This window comes from Mixophyes fleayi, chromosome 11 (genome assembly GCF_038048845.1).
Source record: "Mixophyes fleayi isolate aMixFle1 chromosome 11, aMixFle1.hap1, whole genome shotgun sequence".
Classification (NCBI taxonomy): Eukaryota; Metazoa; Chordata; class Amphibia; order Anura; family Limnodynastidae; genus Mixophyes; species Mixophyes fleayi.
This window is the reverse complement of record NC_134412.1, coordinates 22,234,167-22,243,508: the sequence shown is the minus strand read 5'-3', so window position 1 is coordinate 22,243,508 and position 9,342 is coordinate 22,234,167. Positions and strand designations below refer to the sequence as shown.

The 9,342-nt window shown below is 39.9% G+C and overlaps 1 protein-coding gene across 2 annotated transcripts in view; it reads left to right on the top strand.

Moving 5' to 3' along the window:
• The first annotated feature begins 773 nt into the window (after positions 1-773).
• LOC142106587 (galactoside alpha-(1,2)-fucosyltransferase 2-like) overlaps positions 774-9,342 on the top strand; it is a 41,674-nt gene continuing 33,105 nt past the window's right edge. The window contains exon 1 of one of the 2 annotated variants that reach the window (XM_075189588.1): positions 774-838. The gene's annotated coding sequence lies outside the window, so the exon portion shown is untranslated. Of the gene's footprint in view, positions 839-1,572; positions 1,644-9,342 lie in introns of those variants that run through there. The other variant, XM_075189587.1, reaches the window with a different exon arrangement.

The window sequence follows — 9,342 nt, the reverse complement described above, 5'->3', positions numbered from 1 at the left end:
TGACTGCTGGGCTCAATGAATGGGAATGCCATTGTTTCTAATATGTTAATAGTAGGAACGGCAAATAAGGCTTGTACTTGGGAATAGGGCGAGTTTGCACACTTTGCCTTGAACTTCCAAACCACTTGTCCCACCACTGATCTGCAGCAGTGGCGCACGCAGGGGGGGTTTCTGAGTCTCCAGAACCCCCCCCCCCTGCGCTAACTCAGTGCCCACCATATCGGCACTGTCCTATACAGCAGCCGCAGCGATGTCAAAGAAGCGTCCGCTTCTTTGACAGCGCTGCCGAAACGGAGCTGCTGCGCATGTGCGTACGCATGAGCAGCAGCTCTCTCGTGTTTTTTTTTTGTTATTGGTTTTTTTTGGTCAGGGGGGGTGGGGGAACCCCCCCCTGACAATCCTGCGTGCGCCACTGTGCAGGGGGGCATGACAAACGTAAATGTGTGTGTAAACTTAAAAAAATGCAACAATGGAGATGTATAAGCTACCTCTAACCCAAAGAAGCCAGAACTTACAACTATTTCCAGAATCCCAGTGGTATGTTATATCCCCTTACAAAGAAAGCAAAACTTTTGTCATACTCATAAATCTTCAAAATGATCATTTCAGTTGCTGTAATTACTTCACACATTGTCGCTCTCATGTATGTTTCCGAGTCTTGTTTTCCTTTAAGTGGTTATTTTTGTGAAGCAGCTGCAGGAAGATATAGCTGCAGCTCTTGTACCTGCCAAAACAATATGTTCACTTCAGATAATACTGCGCTACGCCACATACATTGCTTAAGATAACAAAACTTTAGGCAGATGTTAAGACAACATGAAAACAGATATCCCTTTAGGTAAGAGATGTGGCTTTTAAGATAGTTGTGTTTCTTGTATATTTTGCTGTTGTTCATGAGTTAGGATCTGTATTTGTAACTTTTTTGTTGCAAAGTTTTTACTTTTTATTATTATGAATATTTTTTTTCTTGCATTTACATGTTATTTTGTGTTAGTGTTTTATGTCTTTTCCCTTTTTGTGTCTCATTTTGCCTTCTCTTCTCTCTATGTGAGTCACTGTGGGAATGAAAAGAACATTTTTTTTAATTATCGCACTTCTTGTGTTTTAATCATGGCATTAGCAGGTAGGGTCGAGCATAAAAAAGTCATGTGTCTTGTTAACAAATGTGCGCACAATTTTATAAACACTGTGGTTATTTATGACAAGTCCCTTTGCTTTGTTTTGCCTCTATAAAGTGGAATATAATGTCCTCAAACTTCGGCTTGAACACAGAGACTTGCTGAACTTGCCTCCGTGTGTGCAAGTTCTTTCTATATCTACACTGGTCACAGTCGTAACAGATACGGTGGACCCGACAACTCGATATATGTACCCAAGGAGTGCCAGCTGAATATATTATATAGACACATACATATATTTGTATGATTGTCATTAATTCACACACAGTAGCTCTCATGTAAATGTACTAGTTTCATTTTCAGTTAAGTAGTTAATTCTGAGAAGTATCTGCAATAACGGATATAGGTGGAGCACTTGTGTCTAGCAAATAGCAGGTTCATTTGAGAGAACAATGTTTTTCATCACATACATTGCTAAAAATTCATGCAGACATTTAGACAACATCCAAACGGACATCCTTCTAGGTAAGAGTTCTTCTAATCCTTTTAGTGGCATCCGTGGGTGGGTGCAAGTTTCAGCCTGGCATGAATATACCCCTTGCACCCCAGTAGCTGTGTTGAGAGTTGTAGTGTAATTTGTTTACTGTATTGTACTGTTATACTATGTACTGTCTTGTTGTTTGCGCTGCGGAACTCATGTGTTACCCTATAAATAAAGGATAATAATATTAATAATAATAATGATAAGAGAACAACATTGTAAAACTATGCATCGTGCAAGAGATCCTAATTTGTTAGGACTGGACAACCAGTGAGAGATAGGATTAAGTGTTTAAAACCTGAGAATAACGAATTCCATTTTAGATCATATACCTTATAGTGGTGAACGTTAATCATCATCATCATCATCATTTATTTATATAGCGCCACTGATTCCGCTGCGCTGTACAGAGAACTCACTCACATCAGTCCCTGCCCCATTGGAGCTTACAGTCTAAATTCCCTAACACACACACAGGCAGACAGACAGAGAGAGACTAGGGTCAATTTTGATAGCAGCCAATTAACCTACCAGTATGTTTTTGGAGTGTGGGAGGAAACCGGATCACCCGGAGGAAACCCACGCAAACACGGGGAGAACATACAAACTCCACACAGATAAGGCCATGGTCGGGAATTGAACTCATGACCCCAGCGCTATGAGGCAGAAGTGCTAACCACTTAAACGTTAATCTTGTATAATGCTGTTTGCATTGCACATGATTGGGAATAGTTAATTTAATCAAGTAGCAATCAAAGATGTACTGAAGATATCAACAGTGCATTGAATGTACTATTTGTATTAATGATTTGTGCATTATAAGATTGCTAAGTACTAGATATCTGCAGAACTTTGCCCTGTGCTAACTACCACTTAAGAGGTCCTTATAGGTTTGTTTTGTTAAAAGTTACCAGCTGTCGTAAACATTTTGGATGGTGACTTTATATTGTAAAAAGAAGTTTCATTATGGTCTGAGATACATACACACACATGCACATACACACACATGCATAATTAGCAAGAAATTAATAAGATATTGTATCTAAACACAGAATGCCATCTATTATATGTACCGATTATGTTATCGAAATTATATTATTATATTATTGTACAAGTAAAGATTCAATTTCATACATATATATCTAGGCTGTGGATATGAATTTATAATGTCTTGATACAGGAGATATTATATATATAAATTTGTGTGATGCAGTAAATTAGGTTTAAAGGACTGAAGTAGGCGTGTCATACGAGGGAAAGCATAAATGCGTATGGTAATGTTACGAGTGTATCCAGAAATAGAAGATAGCGTGCGCAATTATGGCGTAAATACAGGTCCTTTAACATATCCATAAACCCTATTTCCTGAATATCTGCAGTCCTTAAGGCTGGGTACACACTACAGGGGTTTTTAGGCGATTATCTGGTCAATGAAACAATAAACGTTTTGGCCCGATATCGCATTAGTGTGTGCACTGCAACAATGAACGATTATCATTCCAAAGCTCATCGTATCGTTTCATTTGATTTTTAAACTGGACTAAAAATCTTGTTCGAGGATGGAACAATGTCGTTCCGATCCTGCAGTGTGTCTGCACTCAGGGCCAGCAGTGCCCATAGATCTCTATGGAGTGTGCAGAGTTATGATCTTTTCAGTCGATGGTTATGACAGATGAAGAGCACAGATCTGAGGGTAAATCTTGTAAAATGTGTGTAGTGTGAACCCCTGGGCTGGGGGGCAGGGGAGCATCTGGGGGGCAGCACGGTGGCTAAGTGGTTAGAACTTCTGCCTTACAGCACTGGGGTCATGAGTTCAATTCCCGACCATGACCTTATCTGTGAGGAGTTTGTATGTTCTCCCCGTGTTTGTGTGGCTTTCCTCCGGGTGCTCCGGTTTCCTCCCACACTCCAAAAACATACTGGTAGGTTAATTGGCTGCTATCAAATGTCTGTGTGTATGTTTGGGAATTTAGACTGTAAGCCCCAATGGGGCAGGGACTGATGTGAGTGAGTTCTCTGTACAGCGCTGCGGAATTAGTGGCGCTATATAAATAAATGGTGATGATAATAATAATCTGCCACCTAGGCTGGTTCCATAGGGGGCTACCTTGGGATAGGCCACTGGGCCAACCTGCATTTTTTTCCTTTAAAATGTTCCTAATAGGCTGCTGAGTTGAGTATTGCCCCCCGGGCTACAATTTGCCAGCCCTTCACTGGGAATCGGCATGCTGATCGGGACTTTTTATTTTTTTAAACATTAGTAAAATCATTAAGGATATCGCATCGGGAGAAATTGTGTAGTGTGTACCTAGCCGAAGACATTTATTTTCCTGTAGTCAAGTGCAGTCTTGATTGTTGGTCTCCGGAATCCCGTCTCTAGACTAGAAATGTTTAATATATGTAAAGAAATCTGTTATATCAATATTGCAAACACTGACAAAGCGCTTGTGCTGGCAACTATTTGCAGAATCGTTTGATTTGTAAACAGAGAACAATTAAATATTTAGGGCAGTTTCTGGAGCGGTACTGGTGTGCTGGGTCTTTCTTTGCTCAGGGTATATAAGCCGCAAGAATCTGCCAATTACCGGCTGCTTCTGCTTGCACATGGCAGGTAGTGGGCCTCATCTACGAAGCCCAAAAGGACTGAGGCGCAGCACAGGACCCTTTTAGGAGATGCTGCACCTAGATTTACACCAAAGATCAAGACGATGGTGTGCGGACAAATGTATTGATGAGCCAACAGGAGATGGAGGCAGAGTGAGGATTTTCCTTGTAATGCAGATGCGTTGGTGGGAATAGTTTTGCAGAGCAGGGCAAAAACAAGATTTTAATGGTCAGAGTGAGATTATTGAAAAGAGGTGAAACGTGTGAATGAATTTTTAGTGGCATTGCTTACTGTATGGCAATTTTGACTCAAAAAAGGACTTGGCACCAGCTCTGGGTTGCTGGGGATCAGTTCTGGCATTATTATTATTATTATTATTATTATTAATAATAATAAAGTATTTGTTATTTTATTTCTCTCTGTAATACTAGGCCCTCTTGTGTTTAGTGACAGGCAGTATATAATAACCTCAATTTCATGTGTATTTCTACAGAAACAACACACATGTTGCAAAAACCTTAGGAAGGAAACCAGAGACGATAGCATAAAACCGCATGGGACTTCCAATAGAGACAAAATAGAGAGCCTTATATATTTCATGCCCATACAGACGCCTAATCAGAGGCTAATCTGCCCCTCTATTACAGTGCAGACAATCTATTTAAATAGACTTTTAAACAGACAGTCCAAAAAACAAAAACAAAACTATATATATATATATATATATATATATATATATATATATATATATACGCACACATTATACACATAGGAGGTGATTAGAGTTCCGTGTAAGTGCGTTTGCACTTACATATTGTGGTAAGCGTAAAATTAGTTGCACTGCGCATGCACAAACCTCACACCAGTATTTTAAGCTGTATCTGACTCTTAGGGGTATATTCACTACACTGCTGGTATGAAAAAGTGGAGATGTTGCCTATAGCAACCAATCAGATTCTAGCTGTCATATTGTAGAATGTACTAAATAAATGATAACTAGAATTGATTGGCTGCTATAGGCAACATCTCCACTTTTTCAAACCCGCAGATTAGCAAATATACCCATATATATATATATATCGCAACTTGATATAAAATAGCAGCGACACTAATGTTTGTGCCATCAGGTAATCAGAAGCAGTTACTTAGTACCGCTGAAAGTTAACATCATTATTGCGTATATTTGCACCTTAAGACATACTCCTGAAAGACGTATTTGCATCCACGTCCAATAGTGTCGCAATAACCTGAGCATGCTCCTACTGTACTCGCTTGTGCTTGCCCGCCCCCTCCCTATCTTGGCGTCAGAAGTCGTAACTCACCGCCACACAGAAAATCTTGTTACGGGCATAGGCTATGCATTTTGTGGTGCATGCGCAGTATAAAATTGTGTATCTTAAAAAAATAAGCTAAAGTCTACCTCTAAATGGTCAACTCAAACTCAATGTTTTAAAAAACTGAATTAATAATATTCCCATCAAAAAACAGAAGCTTCCTGCCTGACATTTCAATTTCTGTTGATGACATGACCATAAATCCCACCCCACAAGCTCGCTGCCTAGGTGTAATCATTGATTTACAACTATCATTTATTCCCCACATCGTCTCTATATCTAATCAATGTTACATACATCAAAAGAACATTTCCAGAATACGCACATATCTCACACAAGACACTGCAAAAACATTAATTCATGCACTAATCATCTCCCGCATTGACTATTGCAATTCCCTCCTTACTGGTCTTCCCAAAATCAGACTTGAACCCCTACAATCTATTTTGCACGCAGTGGCTAGATTGATTTTCCTTACTAACCGTTATTCCTCTGCTGAGCCACTCTGTCAGTCTATACATTGGTGACCCGTATTTCAACGAATCCAATATAAAATTCTTCTACTAACATACAAGGTCGTCAACAAAATTGCACTGACATACATTTCCTCACTTGTCTCAAAATATCTCCCTACTCGACACCTCCGTTCTGCACAAGTCTCTCTTTCACTCTCATCACATCCTCCCATTCTCGGTTACAGGACTTTTTTCGGGCTGCACCCACCTTGTGGAATTCCCTCCCTCGCACAGTAAGACTTTCCTCTAGTCTTCAAACCTTCAAGTGTTCTCTGAAAACCCACCTCTTCAGACAAGCTTATAATATTCCTCATCCAGCATCTTAATCTCCCTAGGTTACCCTATTACCACCCTCTAACAAGCTAACACAAGACAACAACCCTGTGACCAACATTGCTGTGTGACTGATCACACAGCCCACTCAATACTTTTTACCTTTGCATTCTAGCTGGTCCAATGTGCAATATAATGTAGCACATGCCGCTGTGTTTCAAACTCCCATTGTCCCATAGATTGTAAGCTTGCGAGCAGGGTTCTCTTACCTCTCTGTCTGTATGTGTTACCCAGTATTGTCTTATTACTGTTCGTTCTCAATTGTAAAGTGCTACGGAATTTGCTGACACTATATAAATAAATGTTGATGATGATGATGATAAATCAGCACCTTTGTGTCTTATAAATGGGTTAATTCCTATGGATATATTGTCAGTATTGCCTTAGAAATGTTTGTTCCCAATTGTAAAGTGCTACGGAATTTGCTGGCGCTATGTAAATAAATGTTGATGATGATGATGATGATGATGATGATAAATGAGCACCTTTGTGTCTTATAAATGGGTTAATTCTTATGGATATATTTTGCTGTTTGATAACTGCTTAAACAAAACCACAAACTAAATAAATTGATGTTTTATATATAATACAAATAACAGAGAGCTGAAAATTGAGGAGAGATGCTGGTTATATTATATTGAGAGTCTGAAGATAAAAGAATATATTGGTCAGTTGTGTGTGGTTTTTCTCTGTGCTCAGTGAACACTTGCCAGCCCTAGTATTTTGCAATGTGTGATAATACTGCTTTTTGCATTTATTTTCAAATTGAATAAAGCATACTTGCCAATTTATGGCAGTCGGCGTCCGTGAGCTGCCGGGGGAAGAGGGCGTGCAAGGGCTGAGCTCAGAAAATGGCATCATTTTGGCCTCGCCCCGTGGCATAATGACGCAAGCACGTCATTTTACAGCGGGGCCAATTGCCGCTATTATCAGGGAATCGCAGTATTTTGGATCTGATTCTGCCCACTTCACTAGAAAGTGGCCAGATGCGGGAGGCTGCCATACTCTCTCGGGAGTCTGGGAGACCCACCCAGAATCCGAGAGTCTCCCGGACATTCCGGGAGAGTTGGCTAGTATGGAATAAAGCAGGATTGAAATATGTAACTGGTGTATTAACCAGTAGTGGAAATTTAGAAGTGGAGAGTAAGGTAAATGTAAGTGAATGGCCGTGGGCCGCCTAGTCCCTGAAGCTTTAGGGATTTTGAGTTAAAATTAATTTAAGGCCTAATTTTAGCTGGCTCTTTAACGCTATTTAATAATATACATATTAAGTGATAGCATTTAATATGCCTTTATATTTTAATAAATAGTGTTAGTCAACAACTTATTTTTACATGCTTATTAAGTTATGCAAGCGGCAGACATTTTTCTGTAGACCAAAGTACACTGAAGCCTATGTAAACAGCTGACCCACTATGGTTTCTGTAGTGGGGGCAAATTTGACTGTGACATTTCATCACCAGCTATTAAGTTAGACTTTAAACTAGAGATGCTCACTGACCCCCATGAATTGGTTTTGGATCTGGATTAGCTTTGTCTTTTGGTTTTGGTTTTGGTTCTGGCAAAACCGCCCTTGTGTGTTTTGGTTTTGGTTTTGGATCTGTATTTTTTAGAAAAATTGCTAAAATATGCTAAAATTACATAATTTTGCTCTTTTTTGATTCTACATTATTATTAACCTCAATAACAGTAATTTAAAGTCATTTGCAGTCAATTTTGACCACCTCACAGATCACAATATTATTTTCATACACTTTCAAACAAGACATACATAAAATAAGAATTATGTAATGGAGACATGAAAACAAAGGGTATGGAGGACCCTGCTCATTAGAGAGCTTACATTCTAAAGGGAAGATGGCACAGCTGAAACAAGAGGAGGGAGTGTGGCTCAGAGTGGAGATTGGGATAGTTGTGATGGTTGAAGGCTGAGTGAAAGTCTGGTTGAGCGTGGTAGGGCATTCCAAAAGTGGGGAGCAGCACGGGAGAAGTCTTGTAGGCTGGATTGAGAGGTGGTTATCAGAGACGAGACAAGGCGCAGGTCAGAGGTAATACCGCTGACAACCTGTATGAAAAACTAAGGGATGTCATTGCAACATGGCTTATCCTGCTTGGACTCTCCTGAGGATATGTGATTTCTGATAATGCCACAAAAATTGTTAGAGCATTACAGCGGTGGGAATTCCATCACATTCCATGCTTTGCTCACACAATCAACCTGGTGGTACAGAACTTTTTAAAAAATGACAATGACATGCAGGCAATGCTGTCTTTGTCCCGAAATATTTAGGGTCATTTTCGGGATTGCGCAACAGCATGTAGGAGAATGCAGCAGCTGCAAGAAGAATAGAATTTGAGGGGAAATGTACTTTAGTCCAGCGAAGTAGTCACTTGTGAAGAGAGTGCAGACACTGTTAGCTTGATAGCCTTAAGTGATAGCCCTAACTAGACTTTTGAGAAGCAGCTAGAGAAATTGAAGGAGGAAATGAAACGAAGCAAATCCGCTAACTATATTGTAATTGTAGATTAAGTACTTAATTTGCTTTGCCAGGATCCAAGAGTTATCAACATCTTGAAATTGGATCACTACATTTTGCCAACTGTGCTTGATCATAGGTTCAAGAGCTATGTCTTTATTTCCCACTGTGCCAGATCACAAGAGATGCAATGAGCTACTGGTCAGCAGACTGACAGCTCAAGAGGTACATGACACAATGACGTCTCCTCCTTCAGTTTCTCTGGCAACTGCTTCTAGGGAAAAACTAAGCTTTCCCAAGACACCCAGTGGTGATGCAGATGAGTCAGCACAACATTTTCACATTTAGGCTGGTCTAAAAGAATTGCCAAAAAATCGTGACAGCTCTGCCATAAAATGAACTACAAATTCCATGAGGAA